Source organism: Anser anser, assembly GCF_964211835.1.
Source record: "Anser anser genome assembly, chromosome: 3".
In the NCBI taxonomy this organism is placed as follows: Eukaryota; Metazoa; Chordata; class Aves; order Anseriformes; family Anatidae; genus Anser; species Anser anser.
In genome coordinates this window covers 74,535,880-74,550,894 of record NC_139722.1, presented here as the reverse complement: position 1 = coordinate 74,550,894, position 15,015 = coordinate 74,535,880, and the positions used below count along the sequence as shown (strand labels likewise).

General features: G+C 47.1%; 1 long non-coding RNA gene across 1 annotated transcript in view; it reads right to left on the bottom strand.

Moving 5' to 3' along the window:
- LOC310898103 overlaps positions 1-11,452 on the bottom strand; it is a 241,419-nt gene extending 229,967 nt beyond the window's left edge. The window contains exons 1-2 of the long non-coding RNA XR_014582959.1: positions 9,425-11,452; positions 2,578-2,742 (exon numbers count right to left, since the gene is read on the bottom strand). This is a non-coding gene — a long non-coding RNA (uncharacterized lncRNA). The remainder of the gene's footprint in view (positions 1-2,577; positions 2,743-9,424) is intronic.
- Positions 11,453-15,015: the final 3,563 nt, after the last annotated feature.

Sequence of the window (15,015 nt, the reverse complement as noted above, 5' to 3'; positions counted from 1 at the left end):
GTGGGCATGGGGGTGAGCAGGAGCCTGCGAAGGGCTGGCTGGGTTACAGCTCACAGCCCCCAGCTTCTGCACCTTCCTGCAAGGAGGGTCAGCGCCGTGCCCGGGTGGTGTCAGCGGGGCTGGAGGGAGAGGGCTGGCTGGGCTCGGCGAGCCTGGGAATGAGGAGAAGTTTCCTTTCCCTGCGTGCTGGAATAACCCTCTGGGATGATGTGAACTTTCTTCCATATGGATAAACTGCAGATGGACTGTTTGCTTGTGAAAGGGAGAGAGGGACTCCTCTGACAACAGCCTTCAAAGTTTCTGGAATAAGCCGTTTAGAAATTGTTGACTTTCTTCTTTAAATCTTTTTATTTCAGTTTCTGAGAGCAGCCTGGTATATCTCTTTTTAAAATTAATGGCATATACTTGATCAAAAATGCTAAAATGCTGGTTCCAGCAAATTACACAGATAATTAAGCCTAATTTCAATAATGCTCTGCAACACTACTAATAAATCTTGGGGCTCTTGCATTCCTTGAACATACACAAGCTACTTCAAGAGCACCAAATTCCACCCTCACAGCTCCTTCTCTATCGAGCTTTGGCAACCCCGAGCTAAATTCTGCTGTCAGCTATATCCCTGTAAGTCTGGAGCAATTCCTTGTCCTGGGTGGCATAACTCAAGATTACAGCTGTGTAAATGAGCACAGAATGCAGCTTGAAACGTTGTAAATCTGACCTTCAGCTCGCTTCCATGAAAGGGGAAAAGCCAGGAACTTGTTTTCACGTCCAGTAAGCCTCTTGAAAAACTACCCTGCATATTATTATTTCAGTCAGGGATATATATCCGTATTAAAATGGAGTTAAAACTTCCCAGTATCTAGGTCTACCGGGAGGGTGAGAGATGCTGAGTGCTGTATTTATGGGCTACCACAAGCAACACTTGCTTTTTAATCACAGACGTACACTCCAGCCCCCTGCCATAGCAGCACATCCAGACCTTCAGCTTTTTCTTAGTTAGTAGGTCTCTGTCCGGCCTCAAGATACTGCAGCATTGCCCTGCCACCAGTGCTTGTGTCTTGGTCCAACCTCCATAGGTGGGCTGGCTCTACTATTCTGGGGGTTCAGAGGGTGCATGCCTCCCAGGCCACTGTCTGGAGAGTGTGAGGTTTTTGATACCATCCTTACATGGTTGCCATTTGCAGTTGTGAAGGAGTATCTTAGTTATTACTTATATACAATTCTGAAGCATTAGCTAGATTCAGGCTAGGGAAAAAAAAAAATACACTCACCAAAATGCAGCACAAGAAGTACTCCCATACATATTGATTTTGATCATCAGACTATCCAAATCTCTTTGCCCTGTCCTCATATGTTTATGCAACATTCAGAAATCTGTACCAGGTTGCTAAGAATTATAAATAGCTGGCCTATACATTCAGTACTTTTATCAGCCCAAATAATAAAATGATTGCTCTATACTACTGCACACAGCTGGACAAAGCCGGACAAAGATGTGCATATCTGTGGCAGCAATGATATTTATCAACAGAAGAAAAGCTTGCAGAGGATATGCCAGCATTTTATTTGCTTTTAGACTACATTATCAATCACTGGCATTACCCAAAATTAAAAGGCGCTGCATTTATGCAAAATACTTTTAAACAAGCAGCATCTCTTGTCTTCATTTCTAACTTTTTAAAGCATAATTTGATTCATTACCATAAATGAATGAAAGAACCATGAAATCTCATCAAAATGCAAAGGGAGACTGGATCCAAGGGCGAAGGCCTGCAATTCACCTGCCATTGTGGGTCTGCTTTTAAAAAAATGAACCAAATTCCCTTTGTGCTGATTGCTATTGTAACCACTTTAAATATTTTAAAACAACATTTCCATTTTTCTTTCTGTATTAAGGATTGAATGCACTTTCCATTTTAATTCCCAAACTGAAGAAGCAATAGAACGGTGTTGAAAGAAGCAATTTCACGTCAGCACATACATGTACATAGAGATAGAAGAGGGGGACCTTCACTACCATCACCACCAGAGCAACAGACCACTGGGAAGGTCTGTCAATGAAGGACCTACATCAACGACAAGAAATAGGAAGACTTTCTTTTTACTGAACAGTGAAAATAGCTTCCATAATAAAATCTTCCTAGTACTTGTTTTGTTTTGGAAATTCCGTGGAATCTGCAAATCCTTCTATTTGGCTATTTCTGCAGAATCAGAAGAAAATTACCCACAGCTATTTAAGCCACAAGCCATTAATAAAATTAACTAGACTTAATTTATTTTTACTTTTTTTTTTTTCTTTTTTTGCCTGCTTTCCACTAGCTTATCACTTCTCCAGAGTTTGTCTTCAGCTAAATGTCACTGCAAACTGATGTGCTGGGTGCAGAATAATAAATTTCATCCAAGACCTTTTGAGTTACGGGTCATTTAATATAGTAACTGTGGGCAAGCTGGGCCCCCATTGTGCTCCCACTGATGTCAATGAGTATTTCTTGCCAGCAAGTTCAGAAGTGGATACCATCCCTGGCTGTGACAGATTACTCCTAATCTAAATTTGTCACACACCGCCACTGGCCGTACCTCATTTTCTGGGTGCCCATCTTCAGGCGTCCAAAGATTAATTTGCAGAGTAGCCAGGTGGTGCAGGGAAGATGATCTCTGCTTTGAGCGCGGAGACTCCTGCCATTCGGATGCAGTCGCTGCCCTTCGCACAACCTTTGGGAAGGACTCAGCCCAGCTTCCATCCTAAACGCAAGCACATAAATGCAGGTGTAAAGCAGAAAGCTTATCTGGTTATTGCTTTGTGTCTGCAGCAGAATGGCGATAGTCCAGGGAAGGAAAAACAAAAACAAAAGCATAAAAACATAAAAAGGGGAAACAAAAACAGGGAATTTATGCCCAGCAAAGACAAAAAAAAAAAAACAAAACACAGTGCTGGCAGAAATCTGGATGCAAAGTCACTCGCTCTTTGACTCTGTCTGTGGTCAGGATTTGTATGTTTTTGTAAATAAGCCTAACCTGCATTTAAAAAAAAAAAAAAATCTCCTTTCAGTAAAAACTAACCATGATCTTTTGTATCTGGCTAACTTACCAGGTGGAAAAGATTAACATCGTGAAGCACCAAGCAATTTCAACAAAAACAAGGTCCTCAAGTTTCCTATAGGGACCTGCCCAGTTAGTTGACCCTCTTTTTGATTTTTCTCTCTACCAAGTTTTTCAGGAAACAAAAAGAATAAGAGCACTTCAGTGCACCCAGTCAGCTGTGAATATGCAGAGGATGAAGATGCTCTGCTGAGAATACCACAGGGAGAAAATGACTGATCCTCTGCAGAGAGTAGGAGGCCTGAAACCCCCTACTGAATAGTGAGAGTCAAAAATAAAGAGATAAAATGAACCCAAGCCAACCATGAAGGATATTTATTCCGTCAGCGAACACCATCCATCCATAGCCCAATATTTCACTTCACAATCCTGATATGTTTTAATACAGTTTTTATGAGATATATAATATATCATTCATTAGATACATGCATATATATTAGTCCTAAAAAATATGAACTTTTTCCTTTGCCAGCTTTTCCATATCAGATTTTCCCATGTTTATAATGTCTTTCTCTCTGTTGCTGAGAGATAGACCTATTCAAACACACACACACACACACAAAAAATCAATCCCTGCGCAGCTGCATGGGGAAACACTGACCCTGAGTAACCATCACGTGCAAGTGGTGTGGGCAGCCAGGATTTCACTCCTTTAACTTGTTCAGCTCCTGGAAAGTGAAAAACAGCTCAGTATTTTTGCAATAGGCCTTTGATTTTTCAACAGACTGTCTCCTGAGGTCTTCACATCACTATTGGAGGATAGGAGTTGCTGGCTGAACACAAGGAGAGCCCAGCACGCAGCATGTCAGTAAAACAGGGACTCAGGTGTGCGTTTAAGCACACGAGGAGCAGGTGAAACCCTGGCCCAAATGACATCCATGGCAGTTTTGCTGTCAACATCAATGAGGACAAGATTTTATCCAGTGTGCTTAATTTATGAGATTAATGTAAAGGATCAGGGCCCAGATTGTTCTTTACTCACCAAAAATGAATAATATTAAGTTTGAAGTAATGCCAGCTAACCAAATTATATATGCAAATAAAACATGTTATGAAGGGCTGCAGCAGTGCAAGTGAAAACTATTATTCACCTTCCAGGAGAAAAGAAATAGTTTTTAAATGAACCTTTAATTTAATCCATCCCTTTAGAATATTAGCTTAAGAGAAAAACTTATTACCCTTTAGGAAATATACCCATAATGGAGGCTTACCAGGTAGCTCTCACGCAAACACTCAGAATAGATGTGGACGTACACTCTATGTTTCCATAAATGTCAGCATTTATTTCTGGGAAACGTTGTCCCTTGCTTTGTCTCTGTCAGTGGTATCCCCTCAGACCAATAAATCTCTGCTGGACTCCATGCCTTCTTATTACTCTCATTAGATTAGAAATGATTATAAGTGACCGCTACATAGATGCACTGGATGGAGTTCGACTGCTCCCCATGGGACTTCAGCCCCCCCGGGAGAGATTTCCCTGCTCTCAAGAGGTGCGGTCTCTCCAGGGGAATCAGGGAAATGCAGGCTCTGCCCCTAGTCTCCAGTCAAAGTGACCACTGAGCATTTGTTAATGAGGAGCTGTCACGTAGCCAGGAAGACCACCTTAACATCTTATGTGGCTTTGCTACATGTGCCCATCCAGTTTATGTGCATTGACCACACACAATAATCATAAAGATAGGAGGTCAGGATAACTTAACGTGTTTTTCTTCAGCATGCCCCTAGGAGGCATGGGAGAATCATCATGCCCATTTCTCAGGTGAGAAACAGTCTGCGTGTACCAATATGGGCATATAAGCAGGCCTTTAGCTACAAGTATGGCAAACGGTGACCAAAAGGTGGGATGATGGGAAGAAAATATTATGATAAAAAAAAAAAAGAAGGGACTCAATTTAAATAGTGGACTGATGGTGATGATGGGAATGTACAAACTGCCTGTTCTTTCCCCAGGAGTGAGTTGTCGCTGGGTTGCACCAGGTATGAAGTCACCCTGGTTTAAGGTCCCTTTGAACCAAGACTGAGGGCTGAAGGGGAGCAAGAGGCAGAGATGAAAACAGGAACAATTCAGCAGGAATGCAGAGAAGGGCCTTTAGCTAAAGGCAACCACAACAGGGGAACAGAACCCACTGGTCATGAACTCCAGTACCCCTGAACGAAATCCCATCCCTACCTCAGGACCCTGAGAAATCCAGCTGTGAAAAAGAAGCCGTGGCAACATGTAGCAGTCAGAGTCACTGAACTTTTCTTTCACTGACCACAAGGACAAAACACTCAAGGGAATCCAAGGAAAATGTATCTTGTGCTGCTGGTGAAAAATAAATAATTGTTCTATGGCAAAGAAGTAACCTGGAAACAAAGGAGAGACTTTTTAGTCACTGTGGTAACTGAGCCCAAACAGCAATTTCAGTGAAATGTCTGGGAACCCTGCCTCATTGCAAGTAACAATACGCTCAGTGCTCCTGAAGCTGTTCTCAAAACATGCTCTAACAAAGATGCATTTGCACTCCTTCAAATTTGTGCTGAAGACAGTTAATTCATATAGATGGAGGAGGCTTGCCCTTGGAACTTGGCCTGGAAGGTATTCTTAGCCTCAGCAAGAAAAGCACTGTTCATTTTGCATAGCAAAGCCTAAGAGGGCATGAGAAACCCAGGGATGCACCAGTGACCTACTTGGGTTTTCTGTTCACTTGAGGCCACCTCAAACTTCAAATTGAGTCATTTCTCCTCTTCCAAGAAGTCATTTCCAAAGCCCCATAAGGGCATGAAACCCAACACACTACCTTTTCCAACGAGCCGCTGCACAAATCAAGAAGTCAGCAATGAAGGAACGAGCTTCAGGTCAAACCTTCCCAGGACCAGTGGTGACTAAGGCCAGGCCTTGCACAATGTGTGGCCTTCCACGGGGAAGTGGCCCTCCCACCCCAAGACCCTTTCACCTCCACTAAAGCTCAGAGGCAGAAAGAACCTGCCCCCAGAGCCAGCCAAACCGGCTCACTCCTTCCCACAGCGTGGAGCACTTCCCACAACACGGCTCGTGTGTCTGCAGACCAGTGGCTGGTTTGTCTTCTGAGCAGCAGGAGGTCTCTGTCACCTAGGTCGCTGCTACCCTGAGAGCTGGTGTTGACACAAATGTGGAAGACATCAATGGGCAGTGATCCCTCTCACCTTTCAACCTCTGTGGTGGCTTGCTCGGCTGAATAACCTGCTTCAGTCTGAGCTCAAGCATGAAGCGAGTCACCAAGTAGCTTCACTGCAGCTAGCTGCATCTACATGCTGCCTTGAAACCCTTCTTAAGCCCACATAAACCCCCCAGACATGAACTTTTTTTTTCTTTATAAGCAGTACTTTAAATGTTGGAGTGTTCCCCCAGGGTTGGCAGCCCACCTTGTATTACAGAGAGAGTTCAGGGTAAATCCCTAGCACTCTCTGATCCTGGATGCCAAAAGGAGGGCCAAACACTTCAAAGTGAAGTGGGAAATAGCCACAAGGCATCCCAGGGTACTGCAGCACAGAAATTGTCACGAGAAGCCCCAGCAGACTCTCAGGGGGTGCAGCACCATGGTTGTGGTGTGGCAGCTCTCACATGGGCCAGCCTCTGCTGCCAAGGCCCACCCCGTCCAAGGGCGGCACAGTCCTGTCTGCTGGGGACCCATCTGCGCACAGGACTGCTCCTGCTGTCTGCCAAGGCATGAGCAGTGGGCCCTACGCCTGTGGTGACTCCCAGAGGGCAGAGACTTGATGCCTTAAGAAGAAAACCACCAGAAGTGGGAGCTCAGCCGACCTCATGTCCATCCCAAGCAAGAGCCCTGTGGCCTGCTGAGTAGTGACACACCGGAAAATGTGGGAACCTTCTCGTCCACCTTCCCCCACTCCAATCTAGCATGAATCATACCAAAAGGTAGAAGAAGTTGAAGCCAGTTAGCTTTTTCCCCCCTCATTCACTCACCCACCCATCCCTCTGCAGATGGGAAGCAGAGTCTCTGAAACGCCCAGAGTGCTGACACTCGGGTTGTCCAGCCTGGTTGGAAGATGAGGGTCCTGATGCAGGTGGCATGAAGTCTGCTCTTGTGAGAGCACATTTTGTAAGTGCGGAGAGCTCAAGACATGGTTTCAGTTTGGCAGCTCCCCTCCAAACTGCCTACTGTTTCTTTGGCACAACAGTGAGCTGGGACATGTCCCAGCTGGGGTCAGGGATCAGTTCTCCTCAACATGAGGCTCCGGAAACAAAGCGACAGAGCCTGGAAGCTGCTTAAGGCCTCCTCCGAAAATCATTGAAAGTGTGGGGAAAAAAGCAAAACACAAAAAACAACCACCACACACCACAGCTCATTGAAAATAGAAAATACAAGCCAAAGTATGTTTCTTAGCATTTCCATACTCAGTACAGTGCAATACACTTTCTGCAAGTGCATTTTAACAACATCTCTGTTGATCCTGCCTTGTGCCCACTCTATCTTGCATTTAACTTTCCACAGCAGCCCATACTCAGCTCCTGGCACAATAAAACAAATAGCTTTCTTGCGTTGCTTCCTTTTTATTTGTGCACTTCGTTAAAATTAAACACATGATGTTGCAATGACAATGGAATTGATGGCTTAATGGGATGAATTTTAATTTAAGTAATATTTCCATTAATCTAAAAGCTCTCCCTTAAAAGTCTGTAGAATTTATTTATTGGAAAAATTCCAGCATAATTCTAGTGAAAATTCTCCTCTGAATGATATGTCAGACTTTTAAGGCTCTCTTTGGCAGGTTTTCTTTTTGCCTTTGAATGCTACTGACATAAGAATACATTTCTCACAAGTCTTCTGTGTAATGAAGGAAAAAAAGAAAAAAGGACTGCTGCAGAAACCACGGTAGGTACAAAATGCCACAGCCCCAGATCTGTCCCCTTGGCTGGAGAATCACATCCCAGATTTGTTACTGGTTTATTTTAGGTTATGGAAAATGCAGAGGATTAAAAAGGCAGAAGGAAGCAGATGCCGTGCAGACAGAGGCAGATAAAAGCCAATCTCCATCCGAGAGCACAGAGGCACTGCACCCAGCACAAGAATGTGTTTTGAGGCGAAGCTGAGCTGTGGCAGCTGGGTCAGGGAGGTGCAGCTGCCTCAGAGCAGGCGGCATTCCCACCCCCAGAAAACAGCAAAATCCACCGTGCAAACCAAATAAAAGCCAGCCCATGTTTGTGCTCACCGCCTGCAGAACAGATGGGTGGTCAGAAACCCACCACAGAAAGGGGACAGGGGCAGAGCTGTCACAAAACCCAGCCCCAGAGAAGGGCTGCTTTGAGGTTTGCCCCTCTCCAGCTCCACACAAAAGGCACATTTTGCCTCATCTAAGTGTGCATTCTCAAGGGCACATGCATGCATGCCTTCACATGTCTTTCTGTAAGAGGCAAAACCCAGACTCTCTGTCCAGACTGCTCCTTCTGGGGAGAAGAGGAAGGACCAGTGGGGTGTGATGGCTGGCATCACATCGCTTCATGCCTGCTGGAAGACACGCACAGTTCCCAGCAGTGACCACAGTGAAAAGCACACAGCAGCACTCCTGGGAGCACAGCCCCCTGGTTTGGATGCCACGGCTCAGTCCAGCCATACTTATCCAGCCTTCCCCAGCCTGGAAATGGGGCAGCTGCATGGACATGGGACTCTACAGGGGCATAAGGATGCTCCCCTCTCTCCTAAATGTCAGCAGGCTTTCCGCCAGACATCCAGAGCAGGCATCGTGCATCAGCACAGGCAAGGATGTCCTGCTCAGGCAGACCTGCTGGGCTGCCCTCCTCCCATGCCATCCCCCAAATCAGCCAGCCAGGAGGCACAGATGGGGCTTCACATGCCAGAAGAGAGGCGCAGCAGCCCAGCACCACGCCAGTGCAGCCACATATTCCACCCTGCTGCAGCTGCTCTAAGGAACTTGGATGCAAGCCAGGCACACAGAGGCGCCATCTCATCTGCACAGGTGGATGTCCCCAGGTCCTCGCCTCCCTGGGCTGCGAGGGGCTAGATCCACAGCAGCTCTGAGTGCCAGACAGGGCCCTGCAGACCCTGAAGGCATCCAAAGCAGGGCTGGCGGGCAGCACTGCTCTCCTTCTTCGCCACTGCAGACCACGAGTCAGGTCTGGTCCAGGACACAGCACCTCGCTCCCTTCCTCTCACCACCCACCACCAAACCACCCTTAGCTGTATCGAACAACCCTGCACAGAACCTCAGCTCACAGCCTGCTCATCTTCATTTTGGATATTTTGTCAATAGGAGCTCAGAAATGAACCATGTGAAGCAGAAACACCCCAGCACTGCAGAAGTGCAGAAGTGCAGAAGCACTTACATTTTGGAAGAGCTTCCATCCCACAAGAGCTGGTCTCCACACGTGGGTGGTACCTCAGAAATGGGCTTGCTTCTTGAGTATGGGAGGTGGACCTGCTCCAGCAGCTGGTTTCTGGCAGCCAGACTTCCCACCCTTTTCTCTGTCCCTACATGACTACCTGGCTCAGCAGTGGGAATGCAGCATCCCCAGCAATTCAGTATGGGGCCAAAGAAAATCCACTTCTCTTTGCCAACAGGAGATTTCTTCTGGAAGATGACACTGATCCCATAGTTTCATGGTGATCACACACAGGTGTGAGAGGAAGAGAATACATTTCCTTTGAACTGCAGCCCTTTCAAGGTTTGTCTTTCTCCACAGTCGGGGAGAGACAAGAAGTGCAGCCTTTGTGTGTGGCCTGAGCCTGCTCAGCATCTCCCACTCCTCATCGCTCAGCTGTGCCTCAAGTCTGCAATGCCTCTAGCCATAGCTCTTTCTTTCTCCTCTTCCCCCACCCTGTTCCTCTTTGCATAGGCCAACTTTGTGATGCCTCCAAAGGAAAAGAGTAATTAATACATTAATATTAATTCCTGCCTGGACAATAAAAAATGCTCCCAGTGTGCTCCACCCAAAGGGCTAAGTAAATCAACTTGCTTTCTCCTACACCCAGCATCCTAATGCCGAACACCTCTCTGCTGTCTTGAGCTGGGAGACACATCATTGAGATGCAGCCATGCCGAGTACCTGATAACGAATGCATTAAAGGAAGCTTATTCGTAATCTTTCACTTAGTGGTCACAAGGCCTCTGAAGACAGATGAGGATTTTGCTTTCATTTATCTTATTCTTCTCTTCCACACAGCTTCCTCTTCTCTTGCCTGCCCATGCCCACTCTTAGTTTCAGCCGTGGCCTGGTGGATTGGGCTCTGGGCTGATGGGCAGCTGTTACAAGTGAGGAGCCAATTCACGCTCCTGCATTGGGCCTGCTGGGAGGCTCAGCCTAGTCCAATGAAGCACTCAGCAGCTCGTTTTGCCCACCAGCAACATGGAGAGCAGATATGCTTATGTACTTTGGGAAAGACATTATTTTCACTTAATATACCTAAGAATTGCATGAGTATCATTAAACTGGAAATATAAAGTGAGACAGTATGCCCATGGAGTGCTTTGCACAACCACCCACAGCTCCAGGAGAGCCATCTAAGATCTGCATCTTCCGGGGCTGAACTAAAAAAAGCAGCATCAAGATGGCATCTGGAGGAGCCCATTCATCTCCTTCCCAGCGGGGCGTTAAGCAGATAGACTAACAGCACTTGACAGTGGGAGAGTTAATGGGTGCGTGCATTAACCTACGTATGCATGTTTAAGGCAGGAGAGTTATGCAGAAATCAAATGGGTTAAATTTCCAGTCCTTCTGTTCCTGAGATCATAAAACCACCTCTAAGAGCTCCAGTTGTGTCTTGAGATGGCAATAAAGAAACTTCTTGATCACTTCTTTTTACTTCAGACCCACGAGTGCAAACCTGCACATGTGTCTGCACAGGCATGTGTCCGTGTATGCCACTTGAATCCCTTTTTTTTTTTAATTTCTCCCTACTACCTACATAGACATAAATCTATTAAACACATGATAATAGAGGTGTTTTGTTTTGTTTTATTTTTACTTGAAAATTTTAAAATCTACAAGTACCCCTACTGTGTTCACTGGCCTAGGCAAGAGTCAGCAGGCTGGTCACCGTGGCTTGGCATGAGCCCAGCAACAGCCACCTAATAGATTTGTGCTGTAGCACCAAAGGGTTACGGTGGAATTTTATCTCCTCAGCACAAGCAATAGACACTCACGTTGGGCTTAGCAGCAGATGCAGAGCCTCAAAGTAAATATTTCATGCTAAACAAGAAAGCTGTGTAAACACTGAGTACAGATATATAATTGATGATGGATGCACTTGGGACTGGATCAAGATCTCGAGCACTTGGCTTTAGACACGGCAACCAAAGGAGCTACTTCTTCCTCCAGGTCTGACCTCCGACACATCCTCTAGGGCCTCCTTGTTCAGTTCAGGTGTACCTAGGAGCACGAGCTGCCCTAGAAAGCTTGAGCCGCGCAGGCTGGGAAGAGGGAGAGAAAATGGGAACAAAGCCAGGCTTGGTGAGTGGAAAATCTCTCCCATAAAAGCTTGCTGGACCTATAAGGATCATTGTAATGGCTTTTTGTTGTTGCAGTCACAGGGATCATTTTTTAAAACAAAGAGATAACATTGGTTCATTTCTTTCATTTTGGAAAAGGGCAGTTCCTAAGCCCTTATCGTTAAGAAGTAAGAAGAGTGTTACATGTTCAAACAATTTATGTCAGGATCCTGCCGTTTGTTATGGGAACAGCAAGTACAACAGCAAGTCCATTATCATCCCTCCCTGCCTCTGCATGCACAGTGCAAGCAAGTGAGGAAGATTAGGGGTAAGAGCAATGGAGCCTGCAAAGTCAGTGACAAATACTCAGTACTTAGAACCCACTCTGAAGCTTCCCACACTGAAGTGAGACTTTGATTTGGTCAGTGGCCAGGCAAGGACCCACTGATCCTTCTCCAGTTTACTCCAAGTCCCAACAAACAGCAGCCTCTGCTCATGCCCTGGCAGCTGAGGAGCAAGTGACCCAAGGCCGCCGCAGCGCTCTCCGGGTGCCCCAGTGAGCGATGGTGGCGGGGAGTGGGTGGCAGAACGGACACGGATAAGTTAGCCGCGTTGGAGGGAGTTTCTGGACACTTGCCCACGTTAGAACCTGCCAGCTTTATCTGCCTTTATACTTAAGAAATAAAATAAAATGAAATCGCAGAGCAGCAGCATTACATTCTGATCCTGCTTCCAAGCCCACGCTTCCTCCGACCTCCACTCCCCCTGTCCTCACCTCCCGCCGGCGGCTCCTCTCTCCCCGCCTCCCCTCGCTCCTCTCCTCTTTCTGCAGACAACACATCCGTGCTGCCGCGAGCCCGCTGCCGCCGACAGACCATTTCTCATCATCAAGCCCTCCTGGCTGCGCAGCCAGCCAGGCCCACCACATGAGCAGCTGCGAGCTGAAGGGGTTTGAAGAGAAGGCACTTGGCACCAACGCTGCGCCGCGGCGCGTGCTTGTGACCTTGCCACCTCAGTGACCTGTCAGGGACATGTCCGGCAGGGCCTAGTTTTGGGGCGATTTCCAAGGGAAAGCACCCATAAGTGGGTTACCGTAGCTCTTTGGCCTAATTGTGACTGTGCTCTCCTCTGCAGCCCCAGCACCTACGGAGCCTTCCCCCGACTTTGAATGGGAAACAGATTCATGGCCTCTGCCGACATGATTCATTCTGCCGGAAATTTGAGAGCGAGCTGCTTGTAAAAGTCCGTGTAAAACAACAAAAGAAAAATGGCAGAGGGATAGGGCCGCTAGATATTGACAGTTACAGATGTCTTTATCTGCCTAAAACAGAAGAGCTGCATGAGATACTCAAGCCACCTGCAGCAGCAACAGGGAAAGAAAAAAAAAAATTAAAAAAGGCAGAGCTGAAGGATGAATGGACCCCTAGGCTTGGAGAAACCTGTCTGTGCCTACACCTGAGCTGAACCAAGGCCTGCAAGTTCGTGCAGCCACCCCTAGGCAGAGCAGGCCTCTGGTGAGGGGCCAACAAGGACACAGCTCCAAGCCTGCAGTGCAGTGTGGACACCTTTGAAGAAATTAAGATGTGATAGAAAGTACCAAAGCTGTGGGAATGGCAACTTTGCTCCCTTCTGGCTCGTCTGTTGGAGCCTCAGATGTTTTGGACAGTGATCAATGGGGGGAAAAAAACAGCATTTTCCATCTGTATGTTCTGAACTGACACACTGGTATGAGCAGCTGTTTCAGCCAGGGCATCCCACTGGCATTTTCTGCCCATGAATCCATGGCTGGAGCACGATGACTCCTGCTACAGAGGCTTGGAAAATGCACCACTTTACGGAATAAAAGGTTTTGTATCAGTGAGAGAAGAATCTAAGCAATGTTCCCAGGAAACAGCGCGATTAGTATCAAAACTCTGGTGTCAGAGCACCAAGTGAAGGCTGCCAAAGAGCACAGCCAAATGCACTGAAGCAGTGAGACACCGAGGAGTTGGTGGCTGCACCTCCAGAACATTTCTGGCACCCTGACATGTAGCAGGATTCAAGGCCAGACTCCTGGAGGGTCCAAAAGCCCTAGCTCTTGGGGCTGAAAGGTACAAATCTCAAACTGAAGCTACCAAAGCTTTCTGTAACAAAAGAGACAATGCAGAAGAGGAAAATAATCCCCTTATGGGAGCAAGAAGCAAATGAAGACTTTGAACCAGAGACAAAAATGTACACATGAGGACCTTGGGAATGGAGGTACTGTGAGATATGAGAACTCAGAAGAAGACACATGGTTGAACCGCCTTTCCCAGATGGGTCCTGCAGAGCCACAACCCAGCAGCATGGACAGTACTAGCAACCCTGAAGATAAAGAAGAGCCTAACTTTAGGCAGTGCTGAGCTCCTAGCAGGTTCCCACTGAAAATTCAGTCTGTATTTCAGTCCTCAATAAGTGCCTAAAATACTCATCTTAAGCAGCTCTTCCAAGCACAGTGGGCCAGGATAACTCCTTCTGAAGGAGGCCTTTATATTGGAGGCTGTGGCTTTAATTGCATGGCACAGCTTAGGAAGGGCCCTTGCTCTACCAGACAGCATGCCCCACTGCCCCCACACAGCCCTCTCAGTCACCATCCAAGGCCCATGTATTTCTACAGGTCCAAAGCATACAAAAGTGGAGCAGAAGAGAAAAACAGCAATGCTTTTCTTCTGCAGACCCAGAAAATTCTGGAGGGCTGGGGGTGGGAGGAGGGATTCACTGGTTCTGTGCTGTTAAAACACTTGCAGGCCTTTTGCTTTGCTCTCGTAATGTAAATCTATCTGTAAGGAACATGTTCATGAGAGGTCACACATTGCTGTCAGGAGCCATGTTAGCCCACCCCGACTATAAGCCAGGGCAGAGAGCACTCCTGCCCCAACAGGTATGAGAAGATGGCACCAGCCTGTCGTCACCTCAAGTGCTCACAGCTGATAGTCTCTGAACTGCCCCCTCTGGAGCTGCATCTCCAAGTCCATGTGCGGACACGTGCCCAGAGCCCATCCTCACGCTCAGCCTCTCCTAAGCCTGTAAGCACGGTCCCTGCACACAGCAGCCTCTCCTGTCACATCTTTACTCCCCTTTACACTCTTTACTGCCCTGACACCGCAGGAATCACTCGGACACCGCTGAGGGCAGTGGGTGGCTGTGCCCTTTTTTCTCCCAGGTGCTACTCACACCAAAGATGGGGAATCCCTCCATGGCTCACTGTTCTGGCTCTCAACCCAGACCTCCTCTCCCTTTCTAGTTCACAGTCCCCATGGATGGCAGATCTCTGACCACAGGGACACAAACATATCAGCTAGTTCAGTGCCCTGACAGCACTGAGCAGAAAACACAGAAGCTTTGGCACTGTTCCTGTGGACGAGAATGCAGTTCTCCTATATCTCTTAGCACCTTCTGACCCCAAATCCCTCATGCAGAACTTAATGTACATAATTCTAAATTCTGGAAAGGCAGATCAGCATACTTTGG